We start from the raw sequence: 16,414 nt of genomic DNA, 5'->3' as shown, positions 1-16,414 counted from the left end.
ACCGCCCGCGGGTTATAATGTTGCCCGCGGCCACGAAAACTGCGGCCCGCCATGACCCACAAAGGACAAAATCTCAGATATTTGGAGAATAAACAATGGTTGAATGAACCGGCTTTTTACTTGACATAACCAAATATCTCGCAGAACTAAATCTATAAATCTACTCTTCAAGCATTAATTGAAAAACTTATCTTTTTTGAGAAACAGATACGGGAATAACAGGTCGGTCATTGAGACTCATTGGATTTCGACAAGGGCGTATCTTTGCTGCAAAAAACAAGGAATCAGTCTGAGGAAAGATTCACTGATCTTAAAAATGAAGAGACCAATACGAAAGTGTTCCAAAATCCTTCTGAGATTTAGATTGAAGACGCCATGTTACACCTACCGATGGAGTTGATGTGGAATCTGAAACGAGACGGCCGGCCGCGGTGGCCGAGCTGTTCTAGGCGCTCAGTCCGGAACCGCGCGACTGCTACGGTCGCAGTTTCGAATCCTGCCTAGGACATGGGTGTGTGTGATGTCCTTAGGTTAGTTAGGTTTAAGTAATTCTAAGTTCTAGGGGACTGATGACCTCAGATGTTAAGTCCCATAGTGCTCAGAGCCATTTGAAACGAGAACCTAGAAAAATCGTATTTTGTTTCTATTCAAAAAAAGGCTCTGAGCACTATGGGACTTAACATCTGTGGTCATCAGTGCCCTAGAGCTTATAACTACTTAAACCTAACTAACCTAAGGACATCACACACATCCATACTCGAGCCAGGATTCGAACCTGCGACCGTAGCGGTCGCGCGGTTCCAGACTGAAGCACTAGAATCGCTCTGTCACAACGGCCGGCTATTTCTCCTATCTTTTTACTCGGGATTGATCTGTAGTCTTCTACCTAGCGCCTCAGGATTTTCTCCTTTATGTTAATTGTGAATGCACTATCGAACCACCCCTTCCGTCTTTCATAAACCTTCGGCATACTTAATTTTGTACACAAATAATATAAATGAGAAGAGATTTAAATCTTCATGAACTATCTTGTCGAGGTACTTTACATTACACTGACTTACAACAACAAAATATTATTACTTTAAGCAAGCTAGATGATAATGCTAACGCAGATGGAAGCTATGTGGTTTTGCACGCAGTACTGCAAAGAAATCCCCCTACATTCGGACCGTTTATACAGCGAGTAGCTTCCCAAATGTTCGCTCGCATCAGTGAGTCCACATCAGTGAGGTATTTTGGCCGACATTTTGTGCTTCATTGACAAGAGTCAAGGAAGTTCGATCCAAATGCAGATTGGATTTCTGCCTAGTATTAACTGAGAGAAAACTGCTAATTTTTGGGAATAAGCTGATATTGTTAACAAGAAACGACAGTAGTGGTAAGATTTTATGGGACCGAACTGCTTAGGTCATCAGTTCAACGACAGTAAAGAATATATAAATTGAGAGGCCAATATCAGAATACCCAGACTAATGAACGTAGGTCGACAAGAGGTTTGCGAACTCACACACTTATTGCCTAAACCGCCCGTTTCTGAGCCAAAAATACCCTTCCAGAACGGGAAGAGTTACTCAAAAATATAATATCATACGTCACAAGCAATGAAAATAAGCAAAGTGGACTACTTCTCGCGTCGAACTATCACTTACTTAAGATTCCTTTCGAATAGTACTTAAGTAATTTTGTTTGTTAATAAAAATTGACTGAAAGAAGGAATAGGCTGAAAGAAGAAATCCTGAGATATAAAAGGCTCTGAGCACTCTGGGACTTAACATCTGTGGTCATCAGTCCCCTAGAACTTAGAACTACTTAAACCTAACTAACCTAAGGACATCACACACATCCATACTCGAGGCAGGATTCGAACCTGCGACCGTAGCGGTCGCGCGGTTCCAGACTGAAGCCCCTAGAACCACTCTGTCACAACGGCCGGCTATTTCTATTCGTTTAGTTCCTTTACAAAATCGTTTTTGGTCTGGCCTGCCACAGTGATAAAAGTTAATAATGTAGCCCACTTCCAAATTTTGTTTGAAACCCCTGTGTAAGGAGCTGTGCCAAATACTGTAAGTGCGAGAACACTGAGGACCTAGAAATTCAACGTCACGGTCCCGTGTACAGCGAAAAGCAGATAACTGCGCTAATTGGGAACCTACCTCTTTCTTAGACTATTTTGGAGAGTGGGTAAGGGGGGGACGAAACTGAACCCTTAAACGCCCCTTCAGTCACTCATAGTGAAAACAAAAGAGCGCAGCCTACCCTCATTTCATCAGTGACTTGCGTCATACTAGTTTGGCTCATCTAATGCCGTGCCACGACACTTTGACGTGGGGATTTCAGTGTGTGCTACGAGCGTTTATATACACATGCAAACAAATAAGAAAGATCAGAACTGGGCACTGGTCTGGAACTCGAACATACAGCTTTACTTCCTCCAGCACCTCTTCTCCTACATCCCAAATTTCGCATAAGTTCTCGTGAATAGCTCGAGGAACTAGAACCCTGGAAGAAAGGATATTGTGGAGAAATGGCTTACCCATAGTCTACGGCAGGCGAAGGTGGCCCGCGGGCCTAATTCACATACTTACAGTTCCGGGCCGCCTTGTCACGTGATGAAACAGCAACGCTCTCAGCCCATGAAGTCAAAACTATGACATTCGTGACATTAATGTTTATGGAGTAATGTGACCGTTATGAATGTCATTTCCTTCCCGACAGGCCACACCATAAATTATGCCTCTTGAGAGTGCATGGGTGAATTCGAACGTGCACATTTATTTACGTGTTGTGGACGTCGTTTCTTTACTTATGACGCAGATCGGATTGAAACCAACCGCAGACCGAAACCGACCCATGGGCCACTGGTTGCCCACCCATGGCCTAGGGTAGTGGTAGTCCTACTGCCCATTGGTGGGTAACGTAAAGAATTTATAAAGTTGTTAGTATTATATGTTTTAACTTGTTGTAGCTCTGCTTTATCAATTTTGTAAAGTAAAGCTATTTCTCTGCTATATAAATCACCATTATTGCGAAACCGGTGAACTGTTAAATTTTTTTTTTCTAACGGAGATACAAGGGTGGGCGCTATGTAAGAAAGGTTGCCCAACTCTGGACTATGCGATTGTTTTCAATACGCAACTTAATCTTTTCGAGGTAAAAAATAAAGCTTTATGGCTATCCCTCGTAATATGTTGCGTGTCTGTTCTAGAAACATATGCTCTCGGAATTTTAACAGCAAATTTCTTGGTGATACACAACGCCTCTCCTGTATTTTCTAGCAGCGGAGTCTGATGAGCATCTCCGTAATGCTCTTGCGTTGGCGTATCGAATCTGTGACGAAATGAGCAGCTCTTCTTTGTTGTTTCTCTGACTCTTCTATTAATTCTAGCAAGTAACCCCATAGACCTACAAGTAATGATCGTGTAGTGGTTATTACTTGACGACGTGATGCACTGATACAGTTGTTAAGCTCGGCGATAGTGCAGGATATCTGCTAGTGGCAGGATTCTCTTAATCCATTTTCTCTCCAGTTGCCATTTGTTATACGAACATGACACTAAATTCTACAAGTATTCATTAGTTACCTTCACTGAAGAGATGTACTTAAGACAGGACTCCCACATGTCGCAAAAGAAAAAAAAAAACATTGTGCGGGGAATGAAAGCCTTTCTAGTTGGGTGAATCTATAGCCAATCGAAGGCGTCTCATGCCAACAATACTGTACGACTTAAAACTATGAGAATAGTTCGCATTTGGTGCAACTAGATTAGATGATCGGGGTTATGGTGAGATATGACTGCTGCATTCGCAACGCCGTGAGGTATTCCGTTGTAGCGTTTGGTTGCAAACGCGATGTTCAGTATCATGTCTTATTATGTAAGGGCAGACATGTTGTTCACCAGAGATACATAACCTGTCAATCAGTTTAATTATTCCAGAAACATCTGCCAGAATGTAAATGATCAAGGCTGGTTCCAGACGTTACATGTCATCTTCAGACCTTAATCGAATGGTTACATTGCAACGTTTATTTAAGGCTGTCGGGAAAATATTAATCTTTTGCCATGCGATGGTAAAAATTAAAGGATCCTCATGCAATGCGTCATCTGGTTCGCTGCCGTGTACCCTCATGCAGAGATAAGTTAAATCATACACAAGTCTGTGGTTCCTCTTACATTCGTTTCTCTGGCCCAATATTAACGAAGCTCGTATTCGCCGTATAAATGTCAAGTAAATCTCTTTCGTGGTTTTAGAGATACATAAATTTTACCAACACATAAAATTATCAATATTTAAAGACAAATTATAGTTTACATGTTATTACTTAGATTGTGTGTGGTGCAAATGGGAAGAGCATGTGAAGAACGACTCTTGAATTGCACTAATAGTTTTTACAGCTTTTCTTGGTGCCCTACGTCAGACAACGGAATGTGTGAAAAGGGGGATTAATAAAATGTTTCAGCAATTGGAGGAGAAAGTTGGTGATTGAAATTTCGTGAAATTACCTCGTCATAAGAAGTGAATTCCTTTGTTCTAATGTTTGTCAAACTAACCCACTTGTATCCGCGGTACTCTCTGTCCTGTTTCGCTATAATACAAAATGAGCTGCCCTTCTATGAACCTTTTCGACGTCCACAGTCAATCCTTCTTGGTAAGAATCCCATGCCTTGCAGCAATACTCCCGGACAAGCATTCCGTAGGCAGTCTCTTTCATAAATTTCCTGCATCATCTTAGTGTTCTGCCTTCTGCACCACATCTTCTACGTAGTGGCTCCAATTTAAGTTGTTCCTAATTGTATTTTTTAAAATTTAAGTATTTAGCTGAATAGACAACCATTTAATTTGTGTGACATGTTACCGAAATTTAACGTAATTTTTTAGTACTCATGTGAAAAACGTCACTTTTTTTATTCAGTCTCAACTGCCGTTTTTCACGCCATGTATAAATGATTTGGTATATCGTTTCATCTACTGATGACTTTGCTAGACGGTAAAGGATGGCTGCTAAGATTTTTTTATTGTATTTCAATGCCCCATATGGGGCGGGCTGGCAGTAGCATAAGCGCCGCTCTTCAGCCGAGAGACAGTGCATAATAGGGAGACATTTAAAACAACATAAAGGAGGAAATATGGCGAAAAAGACATATAAAAGGGAAAACATAATGGAACATAGCGTGAAAAGGGTGTGTCTGTAAAAATGACGATAAAAATCTAAAAAATTTAAACAAAAACCACACACACTGACGATTAAGGGACACGCAAGGTGAAGTACGGCCGGAGCATAAAAGTTGCCAAGGGTGGCGTAGCACATAACAGTCACTGACAGCAACACTATGTACAAGTCCAGCACACGATTAAAATCACAGTTCTTGACGTCACTAGAGAAAAACACCACACACATCTCTGACGTTGCACACCAACGATGATGAACAAACTGAGAGGATCTGCCAGAGGTACGGAGACGAGGGAGAAGGGAAGAAAGGGGGGACTGGTGGTGCTAGAGGGGGGAGAGATGGGGAGACTGGAGTGGGGCGCGCGGAAGGGGGCTGGGGAGGGAAGGACAGGGGAGGGAAACAGATGAGGAGTGGGTACAGAGACTCAGAGGGGAAGGAGGAAAAGCTGCTCTGGGAGAAGGAGAGTAGAGGAAAAGGGGGAACTCTGGGGAGGGGGAGGGGAAGAACAAGGTCAGGCTACAGTTGGTAGGAAGGGTAGATGATATGTGGAGTTCATCATCCAGGAATGGGAGGTGCTGGAAATTGCCCTGATGAAGGAGATGGATGGTGTGGAGGTGGAGAGAGAGAGGGAGGGATACATCGAGAGAAGAGTGGCAATGGGCAGGGGGTGGAGAGGAAGGAGGACAACAGGGGGTGGGGTATCAAGCCTTCAGACACTGTAAAGGATGTGGATATGTTGAAGGAAAAGGAGAAGGTGGGGAAGGGGATGAGATCATACAGGAGTCATGGGGGGGGGGCACAAGGAGGATATGGAAGGAGGGTGGAGTGTGTGATGCTCTAGGATTTGGAGGGCCCTATAGAAGCGAGGGGGGGGGGGGTCAGAGATCCAGGCAATGCTGATATAACAGAGGATAGGATGGATGAGGGATTTGTAGGTGTGGAGGATGGTGGAAGGATGCAGTCATTATGTCTGGCCAGACAGTAGTTTCAGGGGGTGGAGGCAGGAATTGCCTTTCTGCTGGATGGTCAGGAGATGAGGGGTACAGGTGAGATGACGGTCAAGGGTGAGGCCAAGGTATCGCAGGGTGAGGGTGAGCTGGATGGGACAACCATAAATGGTTAAGTAGAAATCATGGAGACAGAAGGAGCGGGTGGTGCGGCCTATAATGATTGCCATGGTTTTGGAGAGGTTGTACGAAAGAATTACTGGTTGCAGCTAGTGATGAAGTGGTCAAGGTGGGTTTAGAGGGTGTGTTGGGACTATTGGAGGGTAGGATAGAGAGCCAGGAAGGTGGTTTCATCAGCATATTGGAGGAGATTGACATGTGGGGGCGGGTTGGGCATATTTGCAGTGTACAGGAGATAGAGGAGAGGGGATAGGTATTGTGGAGGGTGACATAGGAAGGATTGCATGAGAGGGAGAAAGTGACCAGATGGACAAAATTGATAGGCAAGGCGTAGATTTGGAGTTTAAAGAGGAGACCGGGATGCCATACTCGGTTGTAGGCATTTTGGAGGTCGTTGTTAAGTCGGAGGGTGAGTAGGTGGATGAGGTTAAGGTTTTTGGCAGAGAAGGGGGGTCAGAAGCCACACTAGATAAGAGGGAGGAGATGGTGTTGATTGAGGTGGTGATGGATATGATGAGAGAGGATGGATTCCAAAACCTTACTGAAGACAGGTGAGGGAGATGGGGCGATAGGAAGAGGCAACAGAAGGGGGTTTATTAGGTTTGAGGAGTAAGAGGACATGGGAGGCCTTCCACAGGTCAGGGTAGAAGCTGGTAGAGAGGATTATGTACAAATTGGTAAAGACAGTCAAGAAGGAGAAGGGGCATTCTCTGAGGTGGCGGTAGGTGACACAGTCGTGACCAGGGGCCATGTTGCATTTTGACCGAAGCATAATTTTACTGTCTTGTGCTGTGATTGGAATGTTTTTGTCAGAGGGGACAACTGAGCCAAGTACTGGAGACTGGGAGCAAGTGGAGCGACCGAAGGATCGGTGGGGAAAAGGGAATAATCAAAGTGGGGATCATCAGGGATGGAGAATACCTCAGAATAGTGGGAAGCGAAGTGGCTGGCCTTATTGAGGTTGTCGGAAAGGTGCAGCGGTTACGGAGAAGGGGGTAATGGGGTGCAGAATGGGAAACAGTATGGTGATTGAAGGCTGACCAGTACTTGGAGGAGTTTACAGGGAGGGTGGCGTTGACTCATGTACAGGTCTGGTGCCAGTATCAGCGTTTCTTTGCTGTAATGAGGTTCTGAATATGTCGCTGTATTTGCTGGTGGCGTTAGAGTGTATCCCTGTCACGAGTGCGCAGGAAGGAGAGACTGAGGAGACAGGATTCGTGGAGGAGGAGGACAGGCCACGGAGGGAGAGTGGGACGGTGGGGGAGGACCGTTTTACTAGGAACATAGGCCTCCACAGCGTCAGTAATGGCCTTCTGAAAGAAGGACGAGGTGTGGGTGATGTCGTCAGGATGGTGATAGGTAAGAGGCTAGCTTTCGACCTGGGTGGCGATGGATTCCCGATAGGCATCCCAGCTGGTGCGACAATAGTTATGGACTACCTTGGGAGGGTGTGCAGGGTGGGGAGCTGTAGGCTGGTGGTGAGCAGATGTTATGGTGAGATGGGCAGGGAGGTGGTCACTACCTGTAGAGTCAAGGATGTCGACAGTGATACGCCCAAGGAGGTTGGCAGTGGCAATGACAACTTTGGTGGTGGTGCTGCTTTCAGGACAGGTGTGCTCGGGAAAAGGAACAAGGCCTCCTTGGATCATGAGGAGGAACTGATGCCACCGCTGAAGGGCGGCAGGGGAACAGATATGGATGTTGATGTCAGTGGCAATCACATAGGTGGAGAAGGTGCAGTTAATGTGGGAGATAAATTTATAGGGAATAGAAGCAGTGGCGAAGGTGACGGTGATGGAGGGGATGAAGACATTCAGGATAAGGTGTTTGATAGGGTCATTAAGGAGGAGTTGTGGCCAGATAGGGATGTGCTTAAGGTGGCCGATGGCGACTCCACCTTACACTTAGGGACCAGGAGCATCAGTTCAGCGGAGGATATAAGGAGTGGTGTGGAAAGTATGGTGGTGCTGGAGAAAGATTTCATTCAAAAGGAAGGTGTCAACCCAGTGTATTGAGAGTGTATGCATAAGGAGGTATTTTTTGGAGCAGATGTTTTGGGAGAGCATGCGACACTCGTGCCATGCCATGACGGGAACAGAGGAGGGGGTGAAGGGAGGGGAGAGGAGAGGCCTAAATGAGGGTGTCGAGGAGGGTGAAGGATAAGTGGGCTTGGTTGTGGGAGTGAGTGGCGAAGTTTTTGAGGTGAAAAATGGAGCGGGTGGCAAGGGAGATTGGTTGGAGGGTGTGGGGGCGTTGGAAAGGGTGAATGTTTTGGAGGGCTATGGTTAGGAAATGGATGATGTCTTCAGCCAAGAGGGGTGGATGGAGGAAATTGTTGGGGTGGAGGGGGGGGTCAATGGGACATACAGGGACAGTAACCTTGGGGGTGGCAGGAGGGGGTTTAGCCTTATGCTCGTGGGAGTAGGTAGGTTGGGGCATCATTGCAGGTGTTACAGGAAGGTGGGATGGCGAGTTTGGGGCAGTTTTTCAGAAAATGGGAGGCATTGGAATGGGGACATGTGGGAAGGGGGTCGACGGAGGGGGCGGACTCTAGAAAGACCTGCATGCCATAAGTGGGACTGGAGGCATTGTGGATACGGAGGGCAGAGTGGATTTCAAGGTTGGGGTGTGAGTTCTGTTCAGCCAGAACCTCATCCTCCATGATCACCAGGCTGAGCTTGGTGACCATGGCTGGCCAGAGTGGCCATGCGCTACAGTCTGGAGCCGAGCGACTGCTACGGTCGCAAGTTCGAATTCTGTCTTGGGCATGGGTGTGTGTGATGTCCTTGGGTTAGTTAGGTTTAATAAGTTCTAAGTTCTAGGCGACTGATGACCTCAGAGGTCAAGTTGCATAGTGCTCAGAGCCATTTGAACCATTTTGGTGACAATGGCTGTGTAGGTTGGGGGCTACAGGGAGGTAGGGCTGGTGAGGAGAGGAAGGGGAGAGATAGGGTGTCAGGGATGCGTGGGGGCCAAAAACGATGTGCAGGATTTTACGGAGGAGGTCTGTATGAAAGGTGGGAGAGAGGGAGTTGATGAGGACTGAGTCCCTGTGAGGAATCAGTTGGGAGATGGGAGCACCTGGAAAATACTTTTGTATCTTGAGGGTACGGGCAGCAAGGAACTTGGGGTCCAGAGTTGATAGGATAAAGGTGTGGAGGGTGGGGGCTGGGGTATAGGTGACAGGAGGAAGGGTGGCATCCATAGAGAGGGTGGCGGGAGGGGGAGGGGATGGTGACTTTTTGTAGGAAGTGGCAGAAGCAGAGTCGGCATTGAGGCGTTTCTTTTTTTTTTTTTTTTTTTTGAGAAGGTAGGCTGGGATGATGGGAGAGGGATGGGAAGGAGAGGAAGGTGGTGGGTGGCAGATCCTGTAGGTACAGTGGAGGTGCTGGGAGGTGCGGTCGGTTCTGTGGTGGCAGTAGTGGCCCAGTGTGATGTGATGCGGATGGGGGAGGCAGATGATGAAGTAGTGGGGGAGGGGGGTGAGATGGGGGAAGCCGACCACCTGAGGGGTCGGAGGGGTTGACCGCAGAACAGAGGCAGCAGTGGAGGCATATGTAAGGGTGGGGGCAGGAGTGGGAGCTGTTGTGGGTGTGGAGGCTGGGGGAAGGCTGTAGATGTCAGGGTAAATAGCAGGGAGGAGACGGGCAAATGGGTGAGTGGGGGGAGGGGAGGCGAGGTGTGAGGGGGGAGGCCAGGGGCGTCGCTCCAGGAAGTGATAGTGGTGGAGGTGTAGATGACAGTAGAGGTGGGAAGGCTCGTGACGGACGGACGGGCGGATGGAGACGATGGACGGTGGCAGGCGGGCGGACGGCGACGGACGGACAGCAGGCGGCGGCGAGCACCAGGCGGCGGCTAACCGGCAGACAGGCAGGCAGGCAGGCAGACGGACGGACAGGCGGATGACAACAGGGGCTGACAGACAGACGGAGGGGCAACAACAGCGGTGGACGGCGGACGGACAGCCGTGGCCGCGGATGGGACGGCAACGGGCTCTTCCAAAGCGTAGATTGCACACTCATTGTAGCCCAGGCAGCGTAAGCCTTCGACTTGGAACTGAGGGTATCCAACCCTCGAGATGTGGTCAGATTATCTCCTAAGTCGCTTATATAGAGCCTTATATACAGCCTTCGATGCTACGTTGGGGAATCCTAGATATAGCTACAATTTCTCCACCTGAGCCACCACGAACTGTGTCCTTTCTGGAAGGAAATCGCGAATCCACTTGCACGACTGAGACGGTTCTCGATAGGCAAGCAACTCCATTAGAAGCAGCTCATGAAGAAAGGTCTGAAAAGCCTTCCGGAATTTTAGAGATACGGAATCAACTTGAGTTCCCTATCGATGACACTCATAGATATGCGTGAAGGAGGAGCCAGTTGTGTATCGCAAGAACGATATTTCCTGAGTCCGTACTGGTTATCTGTGAATTGATCATTTTCTTGAATGTATTTCCTAATGTTGGATAAAGTACAGTTCCAGTTTCAGAACTCCGTACAAAGAGAACCACTGCCCAGAATGACATCAAATTTGAATAGCGTATTATTGACGCAGGGGAAAACGTCGTGAAAAAAATTAACGAAAATTTTGCCAATAAAGAAAATTGCAAATGTGTGTGAAATACTATGGGACTTAACTGCTAAGGTTATCAGTCCCTAAGCTTACACACTACTTAACCTAAATTATCCTAAGGACAAACACACACACCCATGCCCGAGGGAGGACTCGAACCTCCGCCGGGACCAGCCGCACAGTCCATAACTGCAGCGCCTGAGACCGCTCGGCTAATCCCGCGCGGCTTTTGCCAAGACATGGAGCTGTAGACGTACTCCGAACACACGCGGGGCACACGGCTGTTTCTCAGTTTGCGTCCGAGACACTCAACACGACTGTCTCCATGAATGATGCGCGCTGCTGGTAAAGCTCCTTTACAAGAACACTGACTGTGCGCCAGTAGCCCTGCATTAGCTGGGGTCACTCAGCCATATGAAAGAAGGTATTGCTCAGATATCTGCTAAGGGTGTAGAGACAATAATTACAAAATTCGAAAAGGCAGGTTCTTTAGTAGTGCAATTTGATAGAGGGGGGAAAGCAGTTGGTCGGACGTCTGTCGAAGATGGGGCCACAGCATTGCAGGAGGGGTCGAGTAATGGTGTCCAAACATGCAGAGAACAGGGAATTTTCCGAATGTCTGTGAGCACGTTGTATAAAATATAACGAAACACCCTGCATTGCTTTCCATACAAAATAAGCCGTGTTCAGGAGTTGCTTCCTGCTGACCTGCCAGTAAGACAAAAGTTCGCCCTGGAATTTCTTGCTCGCATGGAAGTGGACAATGAATGGCCATGGAATATTCTGTGGATAGGCGAAACCGATTTGCCGCGCGGAGTTGCCGCGCGGTTAGAGGCGCCATGTCACTGACTGCGCGGCCCCTCTTGCCGGAGGTTCGAGCCCTCCCTCGGGCATGGGTGTGTGTGTTGTTCTTAGCATAAGTTAGTTTAAGTAGTGTGTAAGTCTGCGGACCGATGACCTAAGCAATTTGGTCGCTTATAAATTCACAGACACACACACACTCGAAACCGATTTCCACGTCCAAGGACATCTCTATACGCAGAATTGCAGAACATGGGCAACGGAAAATCCACACACATTAATTGGTACCACTTCATTCCGCAAAGATGACTGCGTGGTGCAGGTTGACCGCATCGTTTATAGTAGATGGTTCAAATGGCTCTAAGCACTATGGGACTTAACATCTGAGATCATCACTCCCCTAGAACTTAAAACTACTTAAACCTATCTAACCTAATGACATCACATACACGCATGCCCGGGGCAGGATTCGAACCTGCGACCGTAGCGCCTAGAACCACTCGGTCACATCGGCCGGCTGTTTATAGTAGGACCGTATTTTTTCGAGGAGGAGAGTACTGCGGGTCCTGTTACCTGTACCGTTACTAGTAAAGGCTAAGAGAGTCTTTTGTGCACCAACGTCACTCCAACTCTTCAACAGCATGTATGCGCGCATAGGATCATTTTTATCCAAGTGGCGCTCCTCCGTACATTGCGCAGCCAGTGAAGCGGTTGCTGCAGAGGCAGTTTGGAAATGCTAGTATTATCAGCCATAATTTCCCATCATCCTAGTCGTCGAGATCACCTGATCTTAATCCGCATGACTTCTGACTGTGGGGTTATCTGAAAGATGTTGTGTTGAGTGATCTACTTACAAACGTAGCTGAATTGAAGGAACGCATCGCGTAACGCATTCTCAACGTGATCACCGACACACACCGATAGACTGTGGAAAAAGGTCTTTGTCGATTTCAACTTGGGGCAGAAATCGGTGGACAACATACTGGACATACCTTGCACCAGTCTCACGATAGTTAGAAACCGATGCCATTTTGCTTTTTATGCAGTTTTTTGCTTCAGGACAGTTAAAAAAGCGATGTTATTTTGCTTTTTATGTGTTTTTCCCCGAGAAAAATTAAAAACCGATGTCATCTGGCTTTTTATACGGTTTTTGGCCTCAGGACAACTGAAGACCGAATTTTCCCGTCCGATTTCGTGGATGGGCTTACCTAGCTAACAATGCAACAACTGTTGACTACAGTCAGGCACATTGAACAATAAGTGTGGTGTAATATCCAACTCAAACTATAGCACCATAGCCATCGTATTGCGATTTCATTTGCCGACCCTCTTTAAGTTAAGACCTTTATAGTACCATCTGCTGGTAAAATTTTCGTTAATTTTTTTTGTTCCATGACTTTTCCTCCTGCGTCAAAAATGTGCTGTTCAAATTTGACGTCATTCTGGGCAATGGGTCTCTTTCTACAGCGTTTTGATGTAAACTAAATGGGAGTTTAATATAAGAAACACGCAATGCCATGGGATCTGAGACTTAGATAGGTGCTTTTCAGTGCTTGCACGTGTTGGATATCGAGGGATATGCGAATGGCAGCGTTTCTTAATGGGATGAACATTTTCATTGATTAAAATGTAAAATCAAAACATCTTCAGCTGTCTATAGTTCGTTTTATTTTATTTTGCTACAAATTTCAGCGTTACACTACGCCATCTTCAGGCCCCTTGACCGACGTGTAGGAAAAATCCTACACATTATCGGATGGATGGTGCTGTTAAAAAGTCTACGGATATTAGTGACTGTATGCTGCCCCCTATTTCGATTGTACAAGAGGTGGGATTCTTACTGCACGTCAGTCAGGTTGCCTGAAAATTGCGTAGTGTAACGCTGAAACTGGTAGCAAAATAAAATAAAACTGGAAATATAGACGACTGTAGGTGTTTTGATTTGACATTTTATATTGAATAGCCGAGGTCCTGCAACCATCCAGTACAAACATGGACCTACAGAGGCATTTCATACTTCTGCCAGATGGCGCACAAACTTGGCGTTCAAGGAACAGTGGAATTTTTAGGACGTGGTTTGAGAACAGACGCGTCCTGTAGTTCTGAACGGAGGAGCAAGTCAGTGGCACAATTCCTGTGCTATAATTTATAAACAGCTGGTGACACTAAAAGCCACTGGTGTGAGGTCAAAACAGGTGGTGCCAAGAGTTGGGAGACGGTCGTGAAAGTCCACTCGATAATATAAGAACCGGACGCTCTTCAACAGGTAATATGAGATTCGACGTTGCAGTGGAAAGTATTTTATTTTATGTTAACTCGTATGTCTGGGAGCTCTGCCGCGCTGGAAGGAACGAATTATTGCTGTCTAACATTTCCTCCTGCTGCAGGGCATATAATAAGAGATTTTTCGATTCTAGAGCAGTATGGCTCCGAGCACTATGGGACTTAACATCTATGGTCATCAGTCCCCTAGAACTTAGAACTACTTAAACCTAACTAACCTAAGGACATCACACAACACCCAGTCATCACGAGGCAGAGAAAATCCCTGACCCCGCCGGGAATCGAACCCGGGAACCCGTTTGGAGCAGTGTTTAAGACACTGTTTAATGTTCATTACATTTACCACCTCGTCTATTTTCTCGAATACCTCCTCTGCTTCAGACAACAAAACGAATCACACCAAACATACAAACTGTAGATTACTATTTGTCTCCTTCCGTAGGCTCCGAATTAGGACTGCCAGCCAAACTTTGTATTAAAGGGCTTCGAGCCCTCTCAAGTAGTCCGGCTACTTCAGTCGCGAATGTCTGCAGTTCGTCCATCGGATCCGTAAAATGTAGGGACATTATTAACTGAACAAGCCTGGTCACAGTAATACATATGATAACACTCATTACAGCACTGAGAAGGAAACCCTTAGGTAGCATGATTATGAACTAATAATACTTACGCCCTTTACATTAACTGGATTCTATCACCAATGAGCAAAATACAATATGAGACAACTATGACAGAGCATAAAAATGTATCCAGAACGAGTAAATATGTCGAGGAGCTGTTTTCACTAAGCTGTAACGGGCAATATAGAGAATTTTCTGACGTATGCAAGTAATTTTTAGCGTTAATAACTGTCGGATTTTAAGGCAGAATATGTTGTTTTTCTAATCCAGCTATACAGGACGTTCTAGGGAAAATAGTAAATATTTTAAGAGATGGTAATTTAAACTGATTCTAATAACACACATGTGCAGTTTGTCTTGGTTACAGAATACAGCTAGCCACAGATGTAAGTTTTCATTTCTCATGTTGGTACGTCAAATGCTAAGGTTTATTTATTGACTGTCACTTTTTTAAAAAAGTTCAAATAAGTGAAGTTTTTTAATAAAACAATCTCGGTTCCAAAATTCTATTTATGAATATCAATTACGCGTTTCGCTCGTGCAAGATTATGCAAAAACGGAGTAGGATAAGCTTCATCCGTTAACTGCCAGTGGAGGGCATTAAGTACGAATAAGAAGCGTCTGGATGTAACATGCGGTTTCGAATGTCTTATCAGGTACGTAAAGGACGTGTACTAAAGCAGGTTCAGCATGGTGTACACCGCTCACACGGCTAAGCAGTTCCACCCAACACAAGGCCAGAACTAACTATGAGGTGTGCGATCGGATATGCGAAACTGCCGGGAGAGCGGCGTGCTGACCTCATGCCCCTCCATATCCGCATCCTGTGACGCCTGTGGGCTGAGGATGACACGGCGGCCGGTCGGTACCGTTAGAATGGGTTAGATGGCACAAAGACTCAAACGTAACAGATTGCACTAATTGTATTGCTTAATGCCAACAATTTAAAACTTACTAAAATACATGCGATACCACGTTAAAAAGAGCACAAATAACATTGCAATTACAAAACTGTAACGAAGTAACGGAAACTTACTAATGACAGTAAAAATACACACAGAATGTTATACTCCTATATGAATCAGTGCCACATCCAAGAAGGTTCATAATAACAAGACAAACATAAATAATGCGATATTAATAAAACAGTTGCAGATGCAAAAGGGAGTCTTATGATGTGACCGAAGAAATAACTTCCGTGACGATGTGTCTCCAATTTCAGAGGGCTGCAGAGCAAAACCATTGCTTTATAAACTGCAATAATTTCCAAAAAGGCCCATGAGAATCTTAAATAAAACAACATATAGAAACGGAAAAACAGCAGCTAGCGTAAGGAATATCCTCTGCGCATGTTTGTTGTTTACGGCGTCATAATAAGGATAAAAACCATTGCAATTAATTTTTATTTTAATAAAAATCCCAGAGAAGAAAGAAAATGTGCTAAGACAAAATCACGCATTAGCACAGAGGAGTGAATGAGCAGAAGCTATGCTGGCCAAATCTGGAAGTAAGCAAGATCATGAGAGGGACCCTGTAACTGGCATCATTACACTGTAAAAAGACTGGTTTTTACTAACCAATTGATCGTTCAGTAGTCTTACTTTACTACAACACAGGTGTTTAAAGACCTCCATCTCTTCCCAGAAATACATCTTTTTCCCTCTGCAAGCCGTATGCAGCATGCTCATATTGCTCAATGTTGATGGCTGATGGCCACTTGATTTCAGGTGCTGACTCTACAGCCCTCCGGCTTTTTTGACACCTATATCACCCAAGTTGTTTCTTCGGGCACGTCATTAGACTCCCTTTTGTATATGCAACAATTTTTTTAATATTGCTG

The sequence above is a fragment of the Schistocerca cancellata genome, chromosome 4 (genome assembly GCF_023864275.1).
Source record: "Schistocerca cancellata isolate TAMUIC-IGC-003103 chromosome 4, iqSchCanc2.1, whole genome shotgun sequence".
In the NCBI taxonomy this organism is placed as follows: Eukaryota; Metazoa; Arthropoda; class Insecta; order Orthoptera; family Acrididae; genus Schistocerca; species Schistocerca cancellata.
The sequence above is the reverse complement of the archived record's forward strand: the minus strand, read 5'-3'. Positions refer to the sequence as shown.